The sequence below is a fragment of the Coturnix japonica genome, chromosome Z, assembly GCF_054131305.1.
Source record: "Coturnix japonica strain WE chromosome Z, WE-NBRP24, whole genome shotgun sequence".
Taxonomy (NCBI): Eukaryota; Metazoa; Chordata; class Aves; order Galliformes; family Phasianidae; genus Coturnix; species Coturnix japonica.
Window position 1 is genome coordinate 6568184 of NC_140702.1, and position 27086 is coordinate 6595269.

The 27086-nt window shown below is 40.5% G+C and overlaps 1 long non-coding RNA gene across 1 annotated transcript; it reads left to right on the forward strand.

Annotated features, from left to right (window-relative positions):
* Positions 1-877: 877 nt before the first annotated feature.
* Positions 878-22759, forward strand: LOC146753690 (uncharacterized). The gene is made up of 2 exons (XR_014939368.1): positions 878-945; positions 22429-22759. It is a non-coding gene; the product is annotated as an uncharacterized LOC146753690 (long non-coding RNA).
* Positions 22760-27086: the final 4327 nt, after the last annotated feature.

Here is a 27086-nt window from a genome sequence, read left to right on the forward strand (position 1 = left end):
TTGTGTGTATTTGACCTCGTGGTTGTGTTTGTGACCATTGTAGATAGTTCCCAGAATTTTTACAAGGAGAAGTGTACATCTTACAGGAGTTGAGCTGCTTAATGCAGTTTCATCTGACACTGAGGAAGCATGCACAAAGGAAAACTTCCACACTCCTTGTCCTTGACAGGGCTGCATGCACATCTTGCTTTGCAGTATTAAGCTGGCTGAAATAAGGATCTGTTATGGCACAAAGTACAGGACTCCTAATGGAGCTAAGATGATGCTCTGCCAAGCAGATAGGGTCTTGATTATAATATCCAGGTATGTGGGTTCTATTCCCCAGCCCAGGTCTTTCACGTATCTACAGAAAAATCCTCTGGGGTAGTGGGGGTACAATGATGGTGGGATGTTTGCTCAGTCACTAGAAAAAGGAGGTATTTTCCACATTTGAATGTGATCCGCATTCTCTTTAAGAAATCTGTTTGGGAATGGTATTTGATCCAGAGAAGCTGTCAGATAAGTTTGTGCTGGATGTTTTTTCTTGAACCAGGTACAGCTGCAATGCCACCAAACATCCCTTACAAAATATGTCCTTTTTAATTTGCTGCTCTCTACCCATTGGTAGGGAACACCATGCCTCTGTCTGGCGAGGCAGGACACTGCCTTTATGCCCTGAATTGCTGGGAGGGAAAACATTCTACTAAAAATAATAAGATACAATGAGTGATGCACATCTTTGACTTCATCCTTAAGATATGAAGTCTCTTCCTCATCAAATATATCTTATATGGTAAAAGTGCAGACTGTTCTTCTGGCCCTGGGATGTTTGGAAGCATTGCTTTTAGAAAGTTTTAGGACGTATTTGGAAGATCATTTATTTGTTCTTAATCTCTTTTTTCTTAGACTCTAATAAATGATGACCCTGAACATGGTGAATATTTGCTTCCTGCTCGTTCTTGAAAGGTGAGTGAAAAGAATGATAAATGAGATGGCCTACTGCTCTTGCTGTTTCCTTCTGTCTGTAATACTTCACTTCCTCATACAGCTGTTCAGCAGCTGATGGAAAAGTCCTGTTCCATGCAATCAGAAAGAGCCTTTTAGCTATTTTGTGTACCTGCCCCACCTGTTATAGTCCTTATTTGAGCCGATAAGAGGCTTCAAAGAAATCCATCACTTATTAAATTCTATGAGGTTGAAATTTTTAGGCAGCATTTACAACATGATCAGGCTTTGCTCAGTTGCATCTGGTGATACTCCAGCCCTGCCAGCCCTGCAATTATTCCCATTCTTTGCAGAGGACATAATCAAACACAGATGACAGCAGGAGGTTGTGATATGGGGATTTTAAGCAGTGCAGGGAGGGACAGGATTTTCTCCTACTCACAGCATGTGACACTGCTGTCAGAACAGAGACTGCTTCTCACTCAAAACAGTCTGTGAGGCCAACAGCTCCTATATGAGCAGTGATGTTGGCAGTGGATTCTTTTTAGAGAGAGGATTGACCCTGCTGCAACATAGAATGTTTGTTAGAGATGTGGTTGTGGAGCCAGTGGGTTCTGAGGGACTCAGAGCAGTGGGACATGCTCTTATGTCTTTAGTGCTGTGTGAGAGAGAAGCTGTATGAAAAGTAAAACACTGGGAGTCCCCTGATTCCAAAATATCAAGTGGTAGAAAACCGCATGAATCAGTTCTGATGAAACTGTAACCCAAGGTGCTGCAAACCAGATTTTTCTGTGTGAAGTTTAGTCATGATGGCATTTGTTGTCTGTCATTTAGATACGTTGCTTCTTTGAAATTTTTAAGGTCACAGAGCCTAGATATCTCCAACACTGATAAAAGCTAATGGCAGGCAGGTTCTAAGTCTCTTGAGGAATGAATTTCCTATCTCGTGTCAAAATTTGCAGTTGCTTTTTTCCCTCTCTATGCACTGAAACAGCAACCTCAACTACTCCAAGCTTTTTGTGCAGAACCAGATCTGAAGGAGTGGGTCCTCTTACAGGATTAGGGTGAAGATTTCACTGGGAAGTTCCAATAGCTTTCCAGCTCCCTGAATACCACCAGTCTGCTCTGAAGCTGGTAAACAGTGGTGAAAGTTTTTAGACCAAGTGTAAAGTAGGAGACAAGGCTTTTCAAATGCATTTGTCACAACTCCTGCTAATAGAAGTAAAGCATACAGGCAGCTAAATCTATATTCTGCATCGCATTTGTTTGTCCTGCATAGGCCCACGGTTCTTTGAAGCTAACTTTTTGTATAGTCATATAATTTGAAGAACTGAAGGTATTTATTTTCTATGACTGCTCAACTGTAAATTCTACTTCTGTACTATCAAAGATCTTACAAGCTTTTAGTAATTGGACTCCTTTTCCCAGGATGCTATATGTTGTATGATCTTGGGGTCCCTTCCAACCCAAACCATTATGTGGCTTAAAATGAATACGCAAAAAAATGTAAGTCTGCAACTAGGCACACAGATATATGGAAGTAACTTTCAAATGCAGTAATTGTACACATATATTTAAGTGGAAAGTAATAAATAATTATCTCTCCAAGCAATAAATGTGAGGTAGCATACATGATACCTTGGTATGTGAACTTTTAGCAAACTGGTTGAAATCACACCCATTTGCTTCTGTAGCTGGGCACAAGCTTAATCTTTTATAATACACTTATATTGCACAACTGGAGGTTGATTCCTCTTCAAAATAAAAGCCTTCCAGGGGAAAAATATTTATCACATTATGAAATAGCCTTGTGATAAAATCTGTATTGCTCAGCCTTGGGGCCATGTCATTAGCACAAGGTCCATAAAGATTATGATAGTGAGCATGACATAGGTTTCCTTGAAGCAATCAGTGCCTGCTGAAATGGCACAGCTCCATCTCTGATCTACTGCTCCCTTCCCTATCTGCACACACACTGTTAGCAGCACTATGGGGGTTATTTTCATTTTTATTCACAGTGGTGAGTGACAACAGGGAACAGACCTTGTTAAGATCTACTTTGTGGTGAACAGAACTCTGCACTTGAATGTGTAGCAGCGACCTTAAATGATGCCTCAGTCCTGCACAAACTTTCAGTCTCAAGTCCCCTCTGTTTCCCCAAGGAGCCGTGTATATTTTGAAAGAAGATGCCTGTGTGTCTTTTATTTGTTTACACACTCAAATGCAAGACTGCAGTGAAAGCTAGATGATTCCAAGATTGCTGAATAAATCTTCAGCACATGCTGCTGGATTTAATCATTGAGTTAAGTCAGTAAAAATATATGCCACTATTGATATACATGTGTGCATTCTGGCTGGTACCTCAGAAAGAACAAGCGTCTTCTTTTAAAGACAAAAGTAGAAACAGAAAAATAAAAGAATATGTGGGAGGAGAGTTTGACCTTTGGGACCATACAGCTGGCAGTTTCTTCACAGCATTTTTAATGGGATTACAAGTGTTTATGTTCAGAAATATTTAAAAGAAGAAGGTAAATAACAGAGGACTCGTGCAAACTCACATTCACTTTAAAATTTTTTTTTAATATATATTTTTAGGAATAATCCAATTGCTCAAAATTTATCCAGTTCCCACATGTTCTTGGTTGTATCTCCTGACTTACTGAGGTCAGGGGGATACACAGACTGTATGCTTCCTTTTAAAATTTCATATAATGCTCCTGGGCTTGTACCAGAAAATATTGGGGAACCCGACCTTTTGTACCATTACAGAGTGAACAGCTGCCGTACTGTCTGCAGTAGGGCCAATTAAGGCAGCCGTAAAACAATCAGTAGCTATAAAGACTTGAAGTTTAACCTCAGTAATGAAAAATAGTTTATATGCATTAAACATCGTTAGGCGTGGGTGTGTTTTCCATACAGAATCATTGAATTACTTGGGTTGGAAGAGACCTTCAAGAACATCTAGATCCAACCCTCTTGCTGTGGGCAGCTTTGCTGACTACTAGATCAGGCATTAGATCAGACTTCCCAGGGCTCCATCCAACCTGGCTTTGAGCACCTCCAGCAATGGGGCACCTACAGCTTCTCTGGGCAGTCTGTTCCAGTGCTTCATCACACTCTGAGTGAAAAACTTTCCCTTACATCTAATCTAAATCTCATCTAAATATGTTGCCTTCCTACAGATGTTAAAAGAAACAAATGAAAACTTGTTAGGTTTGTAATTTCTTTCATGGAAATTTAGTAGCTGAAGATTAGTAAGTTCAGCAGTTGTGTTATACAGGATACTTGGCCTCAGCTGTGTTCTCAGGAAAGTGAAGGAGAAACATCCTTCTGAAGTCTCCTTCTATTCCTGAGATAGACAAGAAGGCAACAGTGAGCAGCCCAGACACAAATAAAGCAAGGGCAAATCCTGGCCAATCAACCAGGTTGCTTTCCTCACTGATATGAGTATGTGGAAAAGATGAGGGCAGAAGGTGACTTTAGCAAGGCCTTTTACATGATACCCTGTAGACTTCTTATGACCAAACCAAAGAGGTATAAGTGGGCCTTATGGCAATGAAATGAGTAGAAAACTGTCTGGACTGCCAAGTTCAAAATGCTGTGATGGCAACATGAGGAGCAGCTAGTGGTTCAGAGCCTTGGGGACTGGAAGTAAGATCAGCAAGTTTTAAAGCCTTCCTTAATTACATGAATGATAGGCTGGACTCCTCTCAGAAAGTCTGCAAATGACACTGAACAGTGGGCAGCAGTAATGTGCTGGAAGGCTTGGCTTCAGAAGGTGGCATGGGTTGAAGAAATTAGCTGAATAGAACCTCATTTGTTCAACAGAGGCTGGTCACCAGGTTCACCTGCCTAGATGAACAGAAAATGTTAAGCATCCTTTTTAAATAGAAAATAATAAATTGTATTGTATTCTACATTTCACTTATAACTGTCATGTTTCAAGACAGACAATGGATATACAGCAGCTAAATAAGTAAATAGCAATTTTTATCAATATTTAGAAACTATCTGAAATTCTTCTACAGAAGACAAATGTACCAATCTCTTGTCAGAGACCTGAATTGAGGTCCCTAGGACAGAAAAGTTGTATCACTGGGTATGGCAGGGCAGTTGCATGAAGCTCACACACTTTCATTCTATTTTGTTTAGACTCAAGGAGGAATGAGAAGGGTTCACTAAGAGATAGAGCTTAGGAAGAATACCTGCAGGTAGGAGAGGCTGACACCATCCCTCTTCACTTGTAAGAGGGAGGAAAGATTATCAAGGGTTATTGATATGAAAGTGGCTCAGAGGTGAAGATTTTTCTTGGCAACTCTCTTCAGAGAAGAGGATCTCTTCTGTGGTTCCCTTGATCCAGGTTTCAGTGGTGACGAAGCAGGGATCAACAGGACTGGATCCCTTCCTGTGGTAATGGGAAATGATGCCTCTCCTGGACTCACACCTGAAGCTTGGCCTTGCTGTGTGAAGGCTATAACCACCGGTGTCTATTAAAAGGCTAGTGAGCTTATCCTTTCCTGCTTGTTTTTAAACAAAAATGGCTACAGGATGTATTTCCTGCTGTATCCACGCACTGTGGATATCTGTGATACAGCAAATGAGTTGAGACTCTCAGGGTGCTTATGTGAAAGGGGCTCTGGGTTCTGGACTGGCCCTGTGTGACACACTCACTGAGATGTTGGGCACTGACTCAGTGTGGTGCTGTGCACAGAAGCAGAACCACAGACACAACAAGAATTACTCTGGTATACACCCAACCCCTAGTCTTACAGCAAAGCCTTCAGATGTGGATAAGGGCGTATGCTCTTTCTCGTTTCCTTTCACATGACATTGCTCCATTATTCTTTTCTCTGAGAGTAATTTCTTGGCATAGTGCTGCACATTGCTATGTAGTGTCAAAGGCAAATCATGCTCAAAACTGTTTTTGTATAAATACTTTTCTGCAGTAACCACTGGTTTGAAGCAGATGTCTGTGATTTGGACAAGTCATTGGGAGCACAAGTCGATAATTCCTCTCGCATCCTAGAAATCAGTCTTCCTTAACAAAATTAGGAAAAGCTGTTTTATTGCTAGGTTTACACCTGAAGCTGCAGCTGTGGGGAGAGGAGCAGCAGAGCCTGGATCCCCGTTGCCTGGCTGCTCCTTGGAGCCTGAAGCTGCTGGCATTGATGGCTGAATCACAGCAGCCTACACAAAACTTAAGAGCTTCAGTCTCAGTGAAACTCCACTTTCAGCACTTCTGCATGCCTGAACACCTCACTGGTTGCCTGCTGCCTTCCTGCCAGCAGGTTCCTCTGCCTGGTGCTGCTTCTCTGTGAAGGATAGGGGTCCTGCAATGCCAAGAAAAGCAAAAGAAACCCTGTGCAGGATGTTGTGTTGGCACAGGTGTGCATGGGAAAACCCTCAGGATTCTGGTGCAGGATGCAATGAACTGGGAAGGCAGGGGTTGCCCCACGCTGTCTGCTTCACCCCTCTGCCTACCAACCGCACCTTGCTGCAAAAAAAAAAAAAAAAAAAAAAAAAAAAAAAAGAAATTCTTTTGGCTGTGTTTCTTATGAGACAGGTTGCACATTGTTCTGTTCCTCCTCCTGCTGGCTACCAGTTAAAATAACTCTGCTAAGTGAAGCATGGCAGTGCAGAGGTAAAATAAATGGAAAAGAGATCTGTTTGTTATAAGTACAGCTGAGAAGTGCTGACCTGTATCTGCAGTGTAGATTCAATAACTGTTTATTAGCACAGAAGAATAAGGTAGTAAGAAGATGATCCACAGCTGAGTTTCCCTTTTTTGAACTATTTCAGAACAGCTTTCTGGAAGGGGCAGAACCCCAGAATAAATAATAAATCAATACATTTCTATGGACAAAAAGCCTTCTGTTAGGGGAATGAAAGACAGTTGGCAGAGTAGCCTTTGTTGTGGCAGAAAGGAAAAAGTTTGTTGGTCTCAGTAGTCAGGAGACCTGTGTTTTTCTTCCAGCTGAGCTGCACATTTCCTGTGTGACCTTGTAACTCCCCCATACCTCCGCTTCCCGTTTGTAATGCTGGACAATAAATCTCGTGGCAAAGCAGGGCTGATACTCTGCTTGCAGAAGCTGTATGCAGCTCCCTGTCTGAGCAATGCCAGGGAAGTGTGAAGCGTCCTTCAGTAAACTGGGGATCTCCTCAGCTCTGGGGAGAGGCTGATGGTGTCCTGTTCTGTTCTGAGTGAGGAGGAATGTGCTGCTCCCCTTTCTGTGCCTTGATCAGAAGCTTGGAAGATGGTCCTGGGAGGAGTGCGGTCTGTCTGCCTCTCTGGAGTGCTGAAGAAACCCACAGGTTGGTGAAAGCATCAAATCTGCATTGCAGAAGTGAGAGGTGAATGAAGGACGCAGTTGTCAGACCACTGAATTTGGACACGGCTGCATCATTCCCACCCCAGCTTGCTTTGTGGATTCATACAGATCCTATTCTTTTGCCTTTCCCTAGAGACAATCAAGCATAGTGTCTTTATATCTTCTGTGGTTTTCTTGCTCTGATCTGCATTTCAAGGGGGTGATGCTCTGCTGCCTAAAAATATCTGTGGAAACCACTGTGGAATCCTGCCGCATCAGCAAACCATCAGCACAAAATGTGTTCTGCCTTCGTTTTGTGCCTGTTAGAATAGGTCTCCTCTACATTCAGGCAGTGGGAAGTGACCTCTCAATTTCTGCATTACACCACAAGCTCTCCCAGATGCCAGCCAGGTAATTTGTGTGGCTGTACTGGAGTAGGCAGCAGACTTTACAAGATTCCAGGGAAAATATTTTCCCATCCTGATCCCAGAAAGTGTCTCCTGAAGCAAGTCTGGCAATCTGTGACACATGTGCCAATGACTACAGAGCAGAGGATTTCAAGGAACACTCAACAGAGTGAATGCATGGTCACGCACACAGCTAGAAGCATCCAAAGACAGGAACGATAGTGTCTCTCAGTCCACCTTCCCTCACGTCTAAGCCATGGTGCTGAGCACCTGATAATCATGCTGCTCTGGTCACTTGCACACATCCAGCATCCTATCAGAGCTTGACTAAAGTTCTCCTCACTTCCAGCAGTGTGAAATAATGTGTGTAGTTCCCAAGGCACTGCATGGGCCCATCCAGGTGTGCCCAAGACCTTGGAAGCCAAGGGTAATTCATGCAAGTTGTGCAACCCAGGAGAAAAAATGGGCATGGTGTTATGCATAAAATCTCACCCACCACTTCTCTATTTGGGGTTACAGTTTGTGTTTGTAAACTTTCAGGAAGGTTAGGTTGGATGAAGACGTACAGTTCACTTCACAGCAACTCTTAGTTGTTTGTGTAACCCAGCAAGGAAGGGATTTTCAGTGCTGATTTGATAGTTCAGGAGACAGTTTACAGAGGATGCAAAGTTATGTTGAATCATAGAATCGTTAAGTTCTCATGTTTCTTCCGATTAAGTAAGAATCATGTTTAATAAACAAAGAACATGAAGTTCCACCTTGCCTATTTTAAACCATGTTCCTGTCAAGGAAACAGCTGGCTTCTATCACGGGATGAACTGTGAAATCTGGCATCCTCCCCCTGTGCCACCTGGTGGTTTGCCAGGCCTTCTCACTGCTACTTGGACACAGAGCCTTTGTTTTCCTAAGGGTGTTGGTGAGACATACAGCAGAGCTAAAAGCTAAAGTCTGGGTGAGGCGTCTTCTGTTCCAGGGGAAGGCCCTGAAATCAAGAAGACCCCAGGGCTATTCAAAAGTGCCAGAAGCCACTAGACCTGGGAAGAATGGTCTGGGCAGCCAGCTGATTGGACTGATTAGCAGAGTTTTAAATTAGATTCAGTGAGAGAAGAGGGGTATAATTCCAAATGACGGTGAAGAGACAGGAAACACTGTCACTTTAGGAAGCAGCAGAGGAGAACCTTGGGTTTGTCCCAGAGAAATTTGAGAAGACTGCTCCAGGTAGGTAACACGGCCCATAAACCAGCTGAAGTGTCTCTACAGCAATGCATGCAGCATGGGAAATAAGCAGGAGGAGAAACTGTGGTGCTGTTAGAAAACTATGACCTAATTGCTATCATGGATATGTGATGGGATGAATCATACAGTGGGAACACTGCAATAGGGGGCAACAAGATTTTAAGAAGAGATAGGCAGGGCAAGAAGGGCAAGGGAGTTTCCCTCTATGATAAAACATGGGTAGATTACAAATAGCTGCCTCTAAAAAGAGCCATGATGAGGTTAAGAGCTTGTGGGTGAAAATTAGGGACCAGACAAATAAAAGACATCTAGTGGCTGGGATCTACGACAAGCCCACCAGGCAAGAAAAGCCTGTTGGCAAGACCTTTTTGCCTTGTCTACAAGAAGTACTGAACACACAGACCCTCATCTTGATGGAGGATTTCAACTACCCAAATATTTTCTGAGAAAGTAGGACAGAGAGCTGCAAACAATTGAGGATACTACCAGAATGCATTAAGAAAAGCTTTCTGTTCAGGTATAAGACAAACAGAGCAAAGGAAAAGCATTACTGTACCAGTGCAGAACTGATTATTATAGAGGCTGAGATTGGCAGTAATGTGGGCTGCAGTGATGATGCTCTGATTGAGTTCATGATGTTGAGGGATATGGGCCTGAGAAAGAACGAAGTCATGACCTTGAATTTCAGAAGAGCAAACTTCATCTGTTTGAGTGATTATTGGAAGAGATCCTCTGGAATCTCTGCTTAGGAAAAAAGGAAAGGAACAGAGCTGGCAACATTTTAAAGACATCTTTCTGAAAGCACAAGAGCTCTTCATCCCTCAGTATAGGAGAACAAGCAGAGAAGTCAGGAAACTGGCATGACTGAACAAGAGCCTGCTGACCAAACTGAGGGATAAGAGGGAAACACACAGGCAGGAGAAGCAAGGATTTGTGGCCTAGGAATAATACAAGGATTCCATTCAAATGAGTAGAGATGGGATCATGAAAGCCAAGACGCAGAAGAGCTGAATTTGGCAAGGGATGTGAAAAATATCAAGTGGGATTCTACAGGTATATTGGTCAGAAGAGGCAGACCAAGGAACATGTACCCTCTCTGATAAATGGAAAGGGAGAATTGTCAACAATGGACTTGGAGAAGTCTTAGGTATTCAACAGGATCTTTGCTTCAGTCTTTGCTGGTAGTCAGGCTTCACACATCTCTTTCATCCCTGGGTGGCATGGGTTGGGGAAGTACAATGTCTCCAACTGCAAAGAGCAAGTTTGAGACCTCTTGATGAAATGGTGCCTGTGAGTCTATGGGGCCCAAAAACATTCTTCCCAGGGTCCTGAAGGAACCAACTGTTGTAGCTGCCAAGCCACTCTCCATCATATTCACATAGCTGTGGGTGTCTGGTGACTAGAAAAAGGGAAACAATACAGGTAGAACAGAAGATCTGGGGAACTAAGGCTGGTGAGCCTCACCTCCGTGCCTTGGAAGCTCACAGAAAAGATCCTCCTAGAAGCTGTGGTAAGGTACATGCAAGACAAAGAAGTGATCCACGACACCCAACATGGCTTCACCAAAGGCAGATAATGCCTGACCTACCAGATGACCTTCTATGATGGAGAGATGGCATCAGTAGACAAAGAAAGAGCGACTGATGTTGTCTATCTGGACTTCTGAAAAGCCTTCAATGTGCCCCACACACTTTTATCTCTAAATTGGAAAGAGAGATATGAGGAGTTGACTACTCAGTTGATAAGGATTTTGTTGCATGGTCATACCCAGGTGGTTGTGTGCTCTCCTTTTATTCAAATAAGTTACTTTTTCACAACTCCTCTAGCTCATCTTTGAATGCTGACCTCTGCCAAATAAGATTTTCTGCACAGTAGTTATGGTATAAGTAGATGTTACTGTCAACTCCAGTTTTGCTACTGAGCTGCAGATGGCAATTAGAAGGGCAGGCACCATGAGCTGCTTTTGGGTAGAGGAATTTAAAGTGCTTTCAAAAGCTGTCAGGGATAGGACACCATGCAGCACTCAATGAACAAATTCCTGCAAGTGAATTTGCAAGTGCAAATTTCACCAGTAAGCAGAGGTGAACAGCTGGACTGTCAGTGAGCCAGTAACTTCAGCCAGTGCTGGAGTGAGATGGAGCCCTTGGCAGTGTCCAAAGGAGGTGGCAGTAGAGCAGCCCACACAAGAATACAATGACAATAGTGTTTCCCGTAGGCTGAAATAATGAATCATGTCTTCCCCTTGCTACTGTCCTTCATGTAATCTTCACAATAATTTATAATTACATTAGTTGCCCTTTAGACAGGTATACTTTTTTTTTGAAGGGCTCCTAAGGTAAATGATGATTTCCTTATTTAATCCTGTGCAATGGGAAATTTTACTTCCTAGTATGCCTGAACTTGAGACTCAGTGAAAACAGATAGTTGCTTATCAGGAGTTTCAATGCTTCTGCACTTATCAGGCAGAGGACTCTCAACCTGTTTTATGGAGGACTGATTGTGTTCTCTCATTTTACTGTTAATGAAGTTGGTGTAACTTGTATGAATTGTCTCACCTCAAATAAAGATAGGAAGTGGTTGTGTTTTTTTTTTCAATTCCAAATTTCTTAAGACTCTTTATAAGCTTTTACTCAGTCTGTTTTCTTTGCCCTTTTTCTCCACTAACAAAGGGACAGCAAAACTCTGGGGGAGGCCGGCTGTGGGCTACAGCAGAAAGCTCACAGTGGCTGTATGGGAGGAATTTCCCTTCTCTTAATGAACTCTCCCACCCATCCTGTGCCAGCAGGTCTGTCTCTGAGTACTCTACTTTGCCCCCAGCAGCAGGATGGAGAAATCAGCCCCAGCTTCTTCCTCTCTGCATGCACACAAGGTGCTGGTGTGGTCTCAGGCAAAGAGCTCCTCTAGCTGGTATAGGGTGGACGTGCTTGTGCTAATGCCAAGGATGTGTAAAAGAAACACGTCCCGGAAATGCTGGCTGCAGGTTTAGAGGTAGTCTGTAATCTTATGGGTTACAGGACAAAGGTGAGTGTGTTATTCCATCTGTCAGAAAGTTCAACACAATTCAAGGTTGCTGTAATAAAACAAATACTTACCTACCCTTTCACCACCAGATTCATAATGCCCTCAGAGACACAGCGATGTATAGCCACAACCAAGGAACGAGAAGGTAAAAGTTTGGCAGTGCATGAGCAGTCGTATTTAAAACAACACGTTAAAGACAGGTACATTCCACGATGTTGGTCTACGTATATATTTCACCCGCAGCACTTTGATCAGATGTGGTTTCACACAGCAACTGAACCCTGCAGAAAACTTCCAGCTGTCATCATGAAAGCTCTCATGGTTTGCATCTTTCTACATCCTTCTTCTTCTTACTGTAATACTCTTGGTGCTGTCACTCTCTGAGACAATAATTTTGAGAACAAAATCTTTCGTGTCATTCTTTCTATATGACCACAGTAGGGGATGTTGTTTTGAGTCACCACAGAATTAAAGACCCAGCTCATCACCAAGAATAAGATTTATGTCAGAAAGTGCGGTGAGCTGCCAATGTAATGAAGTATACTCTGCTCTTATTCTGAGGTTTAGTTTTATTTTTAGATCTGATTGATGCATTTTGAGAAAAATAACACTTTTGTCAAAAAGTTTTCATACTTAGCAAAGACTTTCATAGGGAAAAGTCACAAGTTATTTACAGCTTGTGTAAAAATGCTTTTGTATCCTTCCCTTAAAGATCATTTTGAAAAGTCTGTGGTCAATCACGTATCTGCTAAAGGTTATTGTGAATGATTCTGTGGACAAAATCAGAACAAAAGTTTTCATAACACTTGAAATTTTCAATTTTCCACCTTTAATTCTTTTCTGAGTATTTAACATTTTTCTTGACTAGAGCTGGAACTTGGCTTTCTACATCCAAATCTCGTATTATGAGGCAGGAATTATTTCCTTTTAGAGGGAAATGCACCTGAGTTGAAATGCAGTTATATGCATGATATCTCTCTGGTACTTCAGTACCAGAGCTTTGCAAAGGGTTTTCAGATAGCACAGCTTTGGAAACAGAACAGAATTCTACACACACCTGAAATTTCCTAAGAAGATGGACTTCACTCTGCTGACAGTATGTAGCAACGCTCCATCCAAACTCACTCACTTGCTCTGTTGAAAAGCACTATCAGAGCATGCTTGCAGCACTTGCTTCCAAGCCAAAGGGGAAAAGTGCAGGTAACAGTATGGGTTATATTGGCTAAGCCTACAGCTGCTGATGGAGAAGTAGATGTAGACAGCATTGCTCAGTGAGTGCCATCTCCCTGCAGATGTACCTTTTAAATTTAATGAATGAATGAATGAATGAATGAATGAATGAATGAATGAATGAATGAATGAAGAAAAAGCCAGGGAAGCCCTTTTGAAGGAGGACTCATTTTTCACAAATTTGGAGTCCACCTGGAGGAAAAAAAATAATTTAAAAAATCAATTCAAACCATTTGAAATTATCAAAAAGCCAAACTGTAACATGTGGGAGGGTATTCTCAGATTTGCTGTTGTCTGACTCTTCACATTTTAGGATGCCAGGGGCAGTTTTCAAATGTATGAAGACAAAATGGTAAAGGTTCAAAGTGTAAGGAATAGTGAGTCTTGCACAGCAGAAAACATCTCTGATTTTTATAGAATGGTGAGTCTTCATCAACTGTCACGTTTCAGATCAGGGAACTGGTGTAAAACTGATTATATTTAAGCACTGACACCTTGGAGGCCTGTAATATTGCAACCTTTGTAGTGGCTATGGATTGTATTCTACAGAATCAAAGTAAAAAGTGAAATTACTCAGCCATTCACACAGAACACCATTGAAAGTCTAACACTGAGAAATGAACTGAGTAGGATACTTCAGAAAATGGGTCCAGAATATGGTGTCCTGTTGCCACAGTGCATGTGGAAGAAATAGTATAAAAGGGATGCTGTGAACCTATTTCATTTTTGTTGTCTTCTCTTATTTCTTTGCTGGCACTCTATATATCAAGGGCTCATCACATGGCATAAGATATACAACAGAAAGCATACTGGGTCCAAATTAGTGTCAAAGGAAGAAGTTATAAATTACTAGTTAATTATTATAAATTAATAAATAATTATTTGCATTTAAAGATAATATTATAATTATATTATTTACAATACTTAAAAGTTTCAGTCACCTAAACAAGTTTTAATTAAGTAAATTACAAATAAAATGTAGATTTCAGGACATCTTGGTGCAAATTAATACTTCATCCGCAGTTCTTTATTTTGGTACTTGTGCTGTGGCACAGAAAATGGAGTTCCTCCCTCTGTTTTCAAGCAGTATCTTAAAGATGTTAGGAATACCATAATAATGTCTCTTTGCAGTTTATTTGAACAAATATTTGTGTTAATTTTGTTATTTACCTGCTCTTGATGAAAGGGTCCTCATTCTTGTTAAGAATATATTGGCAGAACTATCATTTCTTCAAGACAGAAACTGCTTCTTGCCAAGCGTACGCTATAACGCCCAGAAAGTGTGTAATATTAGTCAGAGCAAAGGTAAACAAATGTTAACCTGAATTACTGCATGCTTTTGTAACACAAATAAAAAAGATTACCTGTTGACTGTGTGATTATTCATCCAACCATGCACAGCATGGATTCTTTCCAGCTCTGTTTCATCAGTACATTTGTATGCATTAAATGCTCGCACCCACTTTTAAGACCTCCTGTGAGCCAGATAAAGGCTGTTCCTCAGCACTCTAAGTGTTCAGAGCATCATCCTATGCCCAGTGATGCATGTTGATCTTCTTGGCTTGCTGCTATTTCCACAAAGGGCCCTTTCCCCAACTTAGATCACTGTGTTTTTTTGGCTGTTGTGATGTGTGCTACTTCCCTCTGTCAACAAGGGATAACAATGTTATCCCCCTCTTTCTTCTGTCAGTTTCTTATTCTGTGGCCACTGGGTAGGAGAAAAAGAATTTTTCAAATGACCTGAAGGCCCATTTGCTCCTCTAGGTTTGTAATGTCTACAGTGTGAGCGCAGAAAATGAGTAAGACACCTCTGGGCAGGTAATAGGGGAATTCCCTAGTAAATGCCTTTGTACACTTTCCCAGACACAGAGAGCACAAATGTCTCACAAGGCACCTGGTTGTTCAGACATTAGAGAAGTGACAAATATAGGGCAGACAGGAGTCTCCTTACTCATGTTGAATTTCACCTGGTAGACTACAAAGGGAATAAAGTGGGATTTGTTCAAAAGGAGACTATGATTAGGTGCAGGTGAGTGCTGCAGAGTAAGAGACATCCTGTATTGATCTGGTTTCCTCTGTGAGTACAAGGTTTTCAGCTTTAATTTCTGGACCTGGGATCTCTCTTCTGTAGAGTTCTAGGAGAACTGGGTGAACATTTCTGGAGTAAAGAGAAAGTACAGTCTGCTGTGGTGGTGACAAAGTTTAGTTCAAGATCCCACCAACAGAGAAGAGTGATTGGTGACCAGTGGAGTAGCAGCAAAGAGTAAATGTCACTCTTTGTTTAACAAGACACCATCCCATAGCCATCACCAGCATGCACTACTGCCTGCCTGGAACTGATCTTGACCAAAGACTGCTAGGTTGGGAGATGCGTCTCTGTGCACAATTACCAGTCATTTTCAGCTCTTTAATTAGTGAAATAAATAAAAAGATAATCAGCACAAAATTGGGGACCATAATTCATTGGTCAGTTTAACTTCCTGGGTTCAGTAGTGCCAGAGGATGACTGTCTTTTCCAAAGACATCTGAAGTTTGCCTCTCCCATGTATTTTGCCCACCCTCAGTGAGAAGTCAGATACCTGTTACCAGTGAATGAACTACTGAAGCCTTTTAGGTCACACAGACCAAGCAAACTTCTGAGCAATACAGAACTGAAATACAAAGGCAAAACAGTATAATTGCCAGTGTAGTAAAAGTCTTTTAAGAAAACTTCATTTATCCTGTTAATAACGAGCCTTCAGCTACCAACACTGCACCTTCTGAATTTTAATGTCAATAGCATTTTTTATCCTGTCTGCATATTTCATCATTTCTGCTTGACTAATCTTAGCATCATCCTTCCAATCATGGTTAAATTGCTGTTAATCAGGAAATGGAATTAAAAGGGGTCCAAACATGTAGGCATTCATAGAGGACAAAAATGACTCCCAGGGACTGACTACAAGGCTCTGACTGTGGGTGGCTGCATCCGTTTGTATCATTATTGAGAGACAAATATCCGGAGGCTCCAGCAGTAAAAAACAGTCAGGAGGAGAGAGGAAGTTTAATGTATTTGGAAGATCAGCTGAGTCCTTGAAAATGGCAGAGGAAGGATCCTCTGAGTATTTATTAAGCAAGAGAAAGAGAACTGTGGAGGTTTTTTACCAGTATTCTGTGATTTAGTTTGTGAAACATTTACTAGTAGATAGCTGTCTCACTATGTATTTTTTAATGATACAGAAAATCTCTTTGACCACCTTTAGCTTCAGAAATACTGTCATGCTAGGTTTGAATATTCTTGATTTTGCCTCTAGGTGTTCAGCAGTTCAGTTTACTATTTCCTAGTAAACAGGAAATAAGCAGTATGTTCCAACTGGACACTGAACATCACTATGAAGGACAAATGGGTCATGATCTTCAGCCTTCTGTTCCCTTTGAAGAGGATATATTTTGTTTCAATACATAAAAATTAGAAGGATTATACAAATCTGAATTTTTTAAAAAGTAATGACTGAATGATAAAAATAAAAAGTTCAGTGTTGGAGTTGCCTTACAGTTTGTGTTAAATGAGTCTTTTCCCCAAATTAAGAGCAAATAATAACATCTAAGTGGAACATACAGGTTCAAGTTGGGAAGCTGTTAGGTAATCTGAGTTACTTAGATTCATTCTTCATTAAGTGGGTTAAAATAGGTCCACGCAGTTGTGGAAGCAGTGCAACTGGCACTGCAGAAATATATGGCTGTAGACAGATAATCCTTGTATAAAATCTTTTCTGTGTGTAAAAGGATACTGCCAAACTCTAATGGCTCTATGGGTGATTTACATCTTGGAAGGCTCTGGAGAAGGGTCACCTCCAGGGGCTAATGAATGCCCAAATGAACATAGAGCAAATGCAAAATTTGGGCAAATGTTTCAACCTGAATCATACAAGAGTTTAAAGTTACATCAAGTTTTACTGATTTCAGTCATATAAGCAGTGCTTTTACTTCCTCAGATTTCATCATAATGAAGTAGCTACATGGAAAAAAAGTATGAAAGGCATTTTGTGGACAGATGATTAAGACAGGTTTGCACCAGGGAGTAGATAGGTGCAATGAGAGAGAAAAGGCTGAATAAGAGAGGAAAGCAGACTAGTATCTTGGGAAAGCTCTTGAAACAGGAAGCTGGGAAAACTTGATAGTGTGCTTAGAGCTAATTGAAAAGACATGAAGAAACTGATAAGCCTAGAAAACTGTCTTGACATAGCATTAGGAATGGCCTTAGAGATTTAGAGAAAATCACATGGGAGGGATCTTCTGTAGTCAAAGCAGGATGTAAGGCCCAGACAAGGGAGAAGATTGAGGACTAAATGATTACTAGCTGAGTAAGCCTAAGATATTGCCTCTACTATGAGAATAGGAAAATATAATAATAATGGTTGAGAAAAATGTCAGGAGCAAGAAGAAAAAGGAAATAAAATGTAATGCATCCAGGACAGAGGCTAAATCAGGGCATTTATACATAGAAACAACACGACAACAGTTGGGTTTCTGAACTGATTTTATTTACAAAGGAGAAGGCAGAAGCAGAGGGTGAAAAAGCAGAATCTAATTGCAGGAGAAAAAGGGAAACCTGTCATGCAAGCTGGGGAGAAGCAGCCAAACATACACAAAAGAAGGACTGAGTCATGAAAGCCAAAGGAAAAAAAAAAGTAAAGACAAAATGTCTAGTGGGTAATGACTGATAATCAAGTGAAAAGTTAATTCAGAAAGCTTTCCACTCTGTAGTACATAAGCAGTATCTAATTATTGTGAGTAACAGGAAGAAAAATCCCAAGACTCTCTTTAAATCCAGAATAGATTGTAAATCCAAAACATAGGAAGAGGAAGAAAGCATGCACAGTATTGTTTCCTAAAGTAGTAAAAACGAGACCCATGAGATACACTGAAAGCATTTGTTTGAACAATTTTAACTTGGACAGTTGCTATTGCAGTTTCCATTCAGTCTGAAATCTAACTAGCCTGTGTATACTTGACCTTCCTTCCCCGCTGTACGTGGTGTCTGATCACACAATTGCGCCATCCATAAGCATTCTGTATATTTCTGTTATACTTGTGCCTGCTTTGGACTGTGCATATTTGGGTCTGTATCAACTCCAGATTTCACTCAGAGGAAGCCAGTTGGATGCAGAAGTCCAAGGTGGCACAACTTTCATGTGCATGTACCACTGAAGGGCTGCTCTGAGAATCATAGAATTGTAGAATAATTAAGAATCAGAAGAACCCCAAGGTCATGAAGTCCAGCAGAGACTCTCCTGCTGGCTCCTTGGGCATGGCTCATCTACAGTAGTGGGAAGAGCACTGCATGCATTGCAGCAGGGTGAAACAGGCAGGTGTTTGGTAAATCTGATTTTACATGTGTGGTTAGTAAGGAAGCTTTTAGCATGGTTACAGTCAGAATAATGACTGCCATTTGCTCCAGACCATTCGATAGCAGCTTGATCTCTGGTGATTGATTATGAACATAGTAACCTAACCAGTTCACCAATGCTCAGCTTTGTGAAGCTTCTATAACTTGAACATTAAGGTGCTTCATAAGTGTAGCGACAGACACCCGGTACTTAGCTTCTGAAAACAGGCTGAAAGTAAATGACCTAAGGACTGATCTGCACTGAAATGAAGACAAACTGCAGTGCTTGCAACGTTTTTCTGTGTCAGTCTGTTTGCTTTCATGAGAGATGAGGTCATTTCTCAACAAGCTCATTAACCCACTGTAAGCCTTGATTTTGTAAGAAACAGGCATGGGTATTCTGAGTCACAGGCCAGACACAGCTGTGCTTAATGCCATTCCTTGAAGGTATCAGATCTTGTGATATCACAGAAGGTGAGTATGATAATGTACTGTGCAGCGCAGAATTTAGTCTGATGCAGGCCAGCTGAGACCCTGGTGCTCTTGTAACATCCTTGTGCCAAACTCGGAAAATACTAAATAATCAATATTTTATGCCTCTATTTACTACAGTGCCCATAGGGCTTTTGTACAATTATTAGAACATAGTTACCAAATTGTACAGACAGATGCAGTGTCCCTGAAAACAATAGAGTAGACTTATGCCATAAGAAGATATCTCAGCATAAATCCCAAGAAATGTGAAACTCTGAATCTTTGGAGTCTTCATTTTTCTTTTTTTCTCAGGCATAGTGCTTTTTAATACATCCTTCTGACCTTTTAAAACATATTCCTAGGTCTGTGTAGAACTAAACAAAACTATGGTTTGGTTTAGAACTACACCAAACTATGTTTGGTGATATTGAGTCCTACTTATCCATTTTATGATTTCCATTCTTTCTTGGCATGGATATATGTGCAGTTGTGAAACTGAAATAAAGCACAAGAGAATCTGGAGCCATCTTTCAGTATGGAAACTAACCATACTTTTTCAACATTACCTTAATTTCTTTTGCGATTGAATTATTCAGGGTATTCTTTGAATCTTGTTCTGACAGAAAAAGGGTAGACCCCCTAATTCACTTGAAATGCTTCTGAAACCACCCATCTTCTGAAATACCTGGGATATTTTCTGAGGTCATAGAAAAGATCTCTTAACACTGTCTGTGATCCTATCCTCTCACGAAGAGTGTAGCTACATTCAACTCTTATTTTGTAAACACTGATTACTAATTTGGAGGCTCCTCCGATACAAATGGAGTCTCTTTTGCTCAGCCAAATATTAAACTGACTTACATTCAAAGCTTTTGAAAATTTTCATTAATTTTAATAATCATTCTTGCATTATTTTGTGTTCCACCAAATACTCGTGTGACTGCCCCTCTGAAACTTCTGTTGCTGTTCTATTGTTACAAACTTTATCTGAGTCAATAATTTTGTGTATATAGAGGAAAACTTCAGATCTGGGGAGCTTTATTCATTGCTGGAATAAAAAAAAATTGTCATGAAGAAAGAATTTTTTGGGGGAAATACAGAAAAATGAACTTCAGAAGATGCTTATAAGATGATTATGTAAAGGATGGTGCTCTTGTGACATAGAAAAACTGGTAATTTTAGTGAATATTTGCATGTGTAGAGAAGTGCATATTCTGATGACAATGAGTAGTAGTGATCTGTTTCAAAATGTTCTCTTCTTACTTGGCAGTTTTCTGTAGTGATATGGAGTGAAAAGTCTTAAAAGTGAGTCTCCATGTTGCTGGTATTATCAATGTCAGTAGCTGATGGAGCTGTCCATGGCAGCCAGAGCTGAATATCACTGTAGCTGTTCTTTAATTTCTTCAAGCTTGTGACAGAGCTAATGGGACTAACCCTCACAGATCTCTGTAGATACAAGAGGCTTGAAGGAAGGAGGAGGAAGTGGACTCAGAAAAATACAAGAGGACATATTGCTTATCATGGGGAAAATATACTTAGCAGTATAATTTTCAGGTTGAGGAAATGTCTGTGGAATAATGAGGGGGATTTCCAGGGAAAATCATTGGCAGCAAGCGGAACTGCATCAAGTAAAGCTTCCAGAGTAAACATTAATCCAATAGGAAGAGTTCTTTCTTCATGAGGCTGGTGTGGTTGAGGAGCTGTGAGAAGAAGAACATTTGTTTGTTGCAGAGGTGGAGCCTTCACAGGATCCCAGCAGGACTTGCAGCTGTTTTTCAGAGAGCTCTGTGCTTCTGTGCATTGGGGGCAAGACCTGTTGGGAGCAGTGGTGACCACTGTACAATGCTTGGCATATGATGTTCAACGGGGTTCTTCTTCTGCAAGTGTTATCTACAGTAATTAGCAATTATGTCCTGCTTGCAAATGGAAGTGGGTGACCCACTGAGTGTGTTTCTCTGCTGTGGTGAGATGATGTTTCTCTGCAAACAAGCATGATAAAACATGTGAATTAACACATCCCAAAAGCCTGGCATCCGCCTGAGTCATGGTCCTGCTACCCTGTTTTACAATTGCTTCCTGTTTGGCAGCATTGGGGAGTTTGCAGTCCTTGCGATCTGCCCACAGCACATGGAAAGCTGACTGAGGTGCAAATGGAAGCAAAAGATGAATACAGTGTGCTTCGTTTTCTTGGAAATATGAAAGTTATGATCTCTTTCAAAGGAGAATGAAATAAATGAAACCTTTGGAATACTCTGTAAGAATGTCCTTTGAAAGAACTATCGGTTGACTGTTTTATTTCTATCTTTCTTTTTAGGGATTTTTGACATTAACACTTTTTCTTCTGATACTGGCTGCTTGCAGATTTCTAAGGATAAAAACATTAAAAATTGCTTGAATTGAAAAAATCACACTTCCCTTTATTAAAATGTCAATTTCAAGTCCTGACACTGCCAAAACAGAGCACTTTTTGTATACAGATGTATATATATATGTATATTCACACACCATTATGCAAATACAAAAACTTGTAAGAAGAGAAAGATGGAAATTCAGGAACATAACCAAAAAAACTGAAGATGATCACAGTTTTATAGTCTGCAGGACAAATATCGAAATGCTTTCCCCACTTCTGTTCCATTAAGCTGAATCTAACACATCTGATATTTTTGTCAATTGCTTGCAGGAAAAAACCTCAAACACTATTAAGATTTCTGTAAGATATAAATGTTGGAGAATGATATTGAAGTGCCCTCATAAACAACAGGGCTAAGTATGCAGAACTGATGGCTTGCTGTTGTTTTTTCCTGCATGTGCCACTGATAATAATACTTCTGCAATATTAGAGAGGCTGATAAAGAACAGAGGGCTCATTGGGGAGCCACAGGGATGAGTAATGACTTGAAAAATATGTCCTGTCCTAGAAGACACAAAATAGTTGGTCTGCCAAAAAGGAAGCTGGAAGATGGTTTGACCACAGCTTGTCAGCACTCACATTGTGAGCAAACCTTCAACTTTTCCTTTTGAAATCTGACAGATGACAGCATCAGAAGCAGCAGTGATATCAGATTGAGCAAGACAAAAACAGATTAGAAATGAAGTGCAGATTCTCAGCAGTCAGTCCAACTAACCTTTGGGACAATGTATTAAAAATGTGGTGGATTTGTAAGTCAGAAGTTTTAACTTGGAATTTTGATGCTTGAAAGAGATAAATCTGCAGTAGGAAGATGAAAAACAGTACAGAGAAATTTGGTGATCCATGCTATTTAAGATTATTGCGAGTAACTGACTCTTCTTCCTGATGCTATAGATATATAGATATGCTATATATGTGATATACATACATACATATATATACACATATACATATATATATGTGTGTGCTATATATATATATTAATTTAGTGTTCTTTTCAATATGAAAATATGATGAATGGTATGTATGTTGCTTGTGTTTTTGCAGATGAAGTTAGCTTGAAATCTCTAGAAGAAAATGAAGAATAGGTAGCTGCTGTGTGGACTGAGACCAGATGTCTGAATGTCAGCTGTGCAGCACAAGGAATTCCCTTCAGAGAGCTGCATAGCACTTATTGCTGCTCCAAAAGTTGGTGGATTCACTGCAATCAACCATAAATATGATGATCTTCCTGCAGAGACACAGTGGACACAGGAGGAGATGTGTATAAACCTACCTGGCTCTGGACTGTTTGAGCTATTTGTTATGAGTTTCATGTATTAATAAACTGAAGCTTTCTAATTTTACTTCCATTAAAACTAAGTTTTTCCTCACTTTATTGGATCTTTGAGTGGTTTGGTTTTGTTTTGCTCTCTTTTTTTTTTCTTTGAGGATCTCATTTTGGACAAAAGTCTGGGCATGTGGCCTGTTTTGGCCATATTAGGATATTCCTGCAGCTTGTTGTTGTTAGTCCAAATTCCCCTACTGCTTCTAGAAGCACTAAATGCTTTCCTACCACTTCTCTATGGTGACTATGTGATCATGATCTGAATTAACCTTGATTAGCTCACAGTTCTGGCAGTCATTAGTGAGGTTTCCTGGATGTAATGCCTACAAGAACACTTGGTGAGGAGCCCTCACAGGTTCTGCAGGAGATCTGAACTATCCATGCCATGCCATCAGTGTCTGATCTCTCCCACCTTTACAACAAGTTACCTAAACTCTTTTCTTGTCCTGTTCTCCCTTTCATCCTCTCTCAAGTACATAACTCCACTTCTTTCATTCTGTCCTTATCAACTGTACCTCCCAGCCTCTGCATCACCCTCACCATTCTCAACAATTGTTCTTCACTGTCCATGTCAAAAATGAGCAGTGATTTTAGTTTCTTAGGAAAGCTTTTATATAAGGAATAGTAGTTTGGAAAGGAGTTTAATACAAATACAGTAAGCAAATAAAATTTTTATGTAGTAATGCTGTACATTTAAAGAATGATTTTTTATCAAGTCCATTTATAGATCATATAAGGTGTTTGCAATAAAATACTGCTAGATTCATATGTGTCCAGTGTGCTAGTTCTATGCTTTTGTTGACCCTTTATTATGTTTTAGTATCAGCTGCAGATGCAGATGATAAAAGGAGGGGCCTATTAAAGTGAAAACTGCTGGATGCACTCACCACCCCAGAGAAATAGTTGTCATCTGCTTTGGGAATTGAGTGGATGAGGGAGGAGGCTGCAATCATCCTGAAGCATAAGACCTCCTGTCTCTTGTCCTCAACGAACCTTTGTAAGCCTTGCACTTACATACAGTATTCCTGACAGCAACCCAGAGGTCCCCAATTAATATGTAGCTTTCTACTGCAAAAGACAAACAGCTTCTCTTGCTTGGAATCCTTCCTGCTTTCTTCCCATATAGGCAGGAAGTTCTGCTTATGTGAAAGTCTGGGTGTTGTAGCACCTAGCTCTGTTTTAGAGCTGTAGTCAGTAAGGTGTTGGCAGCTCAGACACGGGGACTGTGGTAAATTAGCCTTAAATTACCAAATGCAATGCACTTATAGCTGCAGTGAATGTAGTTCAGATCGCAAAGCTCAAGGTCCTCTCTAATCTCACTGGTGTCTCACTGCACTTGTGACCTCAGTAGCTTAAAGCTTTGCAAGTCTTTTATTCATACCTTTGCTATGAGGCAGGTATCTTCTCTTTACATCAACTAAATCTAGGGAGCACATCATGTTATTTAGAGTTTTGTACTCAAAGTCTTTTGCTGGCCCCTGTTGTTTATATGAGTTTAAAGTTTAATGCTTTGCAAAAGAGTCACTGTTCTCTTTAATTTGAGCTTCCACTGACTTGTTTCCACCAAAGTCCAAACCACAGAGACAGGAATTACTTTGATTCAGCGAAAGAAACCCTTCAGTGACACAAAACCTTTCCTTTGAGATTAAAGTGCGACCTGATGGTCTTCATTATTTCTTCTGCAATGATACCCAGGTGTTAATCAGCAGATGGGTGTGATGAGTGTGAGTCCCCAGGGAAGCTCTGGGAAAGAAGACCAAATGATTTTACTGACAACTACGTGACAGCCTTTATGTATGTATAAGGCCTTGTCAAATCTTATTTCTTTGTTGTTTCTCTATACGGATCCCCATTCAGTAAAGGATATTGAACTCTGATGTGGAAAGAAGAAGCTGCCTCAGTAGTAGAACTGAGAACTGTAAGTTTTCAGAAGAGAGAGTTTCACCTTACTTTCAATATTCTTTTGGTGATGGACCAAGCATTTGATAGATCAGGAGCATACTGTTTAAAGATCATGAAAAGATGTAATTAATTACAGGTCCTCTCCGAAGAGCCCTTGACTTTTCATCACGGTGCCCCTTTCTTCTGGCCATCAGTCATACAATTCTTGAACGCAAGAGGCATTGCATCCGCGCATCAGAAAGTCAGTACTGTACCCCTGTCAGCAAATAACAGTTTCACAAGCATTCTGCTTTCAGCTGTGGTTGTGAAAAAGGAATTGTATGGCAAACAGGATGCAATTGGACAGCTCATAAGATGGGCAATGCTGTTCAACCAGATGGGTTACAATGAGGAGGATTTAATGTTGTTGCTAAAACTTTGTCCAAATATATTTACGTAGACTTTGGCAGGAAGCTTTAATGCAGAAACCGCATGCCCTTCCTTCCTCTGTGTGTTTAAAATCTCCTTCAGTGTGAGTCATCGAGATCCTGTGGTTTGTGTATCCTGAGAGGAGAAGGGATTTCTGTGACTATCAGACACCATGAAAAATGAGCAGTTTGAAAATAAAATGATAAGGAAGTTTATTATTTCATAGGAAATACCTACTGATGTGTTTTTTGTTCTCCTCTTGTAAGTTCCTGTATTGGTTTGGAGACTGTGTGGGTGTACAAGGACCTCTTTGGCTTTGCTTCAAAGATACACATCATTTTGAGAATTGCTGCTGCATTGCAGGTAGAGGTATCTCATTATGAGCTAAATTAAATCAGATTCAGAAAATAAGCCTCCCTGAATGGAGTCATCCTGAATGGTTGTGCATGTGCTGAACTGCTGTACTGTCATATACCACAGTGTGATACTCGCCAGCAGTGGTTAAGGTGCATCTTATTTCATGAAACAGGGTAGATGTCCATTGCTTTCACTTTTCTCTTGATGCCTCCCTGATACATGAGCTGACTAAATATAATGTTTTTTTCCCAGAATGAAGTGAAATTCTTGTGGTGTTTTCTTGAGATGGCTCTTTGCATGTGCCACCAGTATCTTCATCCTTATACTTTGCTGAAATCAGAGGCCATTAAGGGTCCTGCCATGGAACCAATTACTGCTGTGGCAAGCTTCCGAAGCTGAATGACACCTTGGAGAATTGTGCCATGTTCATCTACTCAGAAAAACAAGGCCATGTAAGTTTTCTCAGTGATCTTTCATCCCTCAAAAACTGATTTTCTAAAAACTTCAGGAAAAATTCCAGTTCTAGGAAGCGGACCACTGAGGCTTTTGTAATATTTGAAGAATGAGCTACAGTGTATGTAGGCTGAACTTGGGCTTATATTCTTTATATATATACTTTTCTGTTTTCAAGATAAATTTTTATAGATAAAAATCAGCATGGAATTTGGCTACAGATTGTGTGTAAGCACCCTCCCCAAGCATATAGACCACACCAGCTTTAATGACAACTCTGTGAAGGAGTTGACAGCTGGGGCCTTTTTGAAGTGCTCTGGACTACACTGCGTGTTGCAAGCATACCTGTACAGATAGTTGCAGCAATAACAAAGTCCATGACATTTAAGTGGTCTATACAATTTAAGCAGGCATCTCCTGCCTTGTGAATAAGGGGATGGTAGCCCACTCAGTGTAGTAAAGTGTGTTGCAGCCTGAAATAGTAATGATTACATACACAATTCTTTTGTGTAATGTGCCTTAAAAGAAAATCACTCTCTGCATGACTTTTATCTTGACAGTCCCTTTGTCAATAGCAATAAGAGTCCACATCACTTCTAAAAAACACGATTAAAGATTCTACTGTACTTAGAAAGAAAAGAGTTTTAAAAGATGGCCAGGTCTTTTCCTGGACGGAGGACATAAATGAGGTCAGCCTTAAGTAAAGTACAATACAACCTATGTGAGTTTCTGAGAGACATCAAAGCCTTTGGTTAAATAGCATTACAATGAAGAAGCAAACTGCAGCCAACAAAATACCAGTAGTCACTGTTTGTGAAATTCTTCTCAGCTGAGGTTAATCCAGAAAGTTAGGGAGAAAAAACTTGAACGACCATTAATTCAGAGAGAGGCAAAAATTTGTATGCAGAGTTATCCAGGAGTATAAAGTTGAACTCTGCTTAACCCAGAACCTCGTGTATTTGGGATGCTATTACAGAGGACTGTACAGATTTCTACAGGATATTGAATCATTCTTAAATTTGATGGGGACTCTCCATAAACCTCCCAAGGCACGCACAGAAAACCACTCATGTGGCGTATTGGAGTCTTCTTCAATAACCACAGGAATTTTAAAAAAACAGTTGGTTTCCGCATACTTGAAGTGTACGGCAGCATTTGCTGTTGCTGTTACTTGTTTTTCTAAAATATATAAGGCTCACTTTTGCAGTTTTATAACTACTTAGAAATATCATGTTATTGCTAATCATCTGTGTCATAT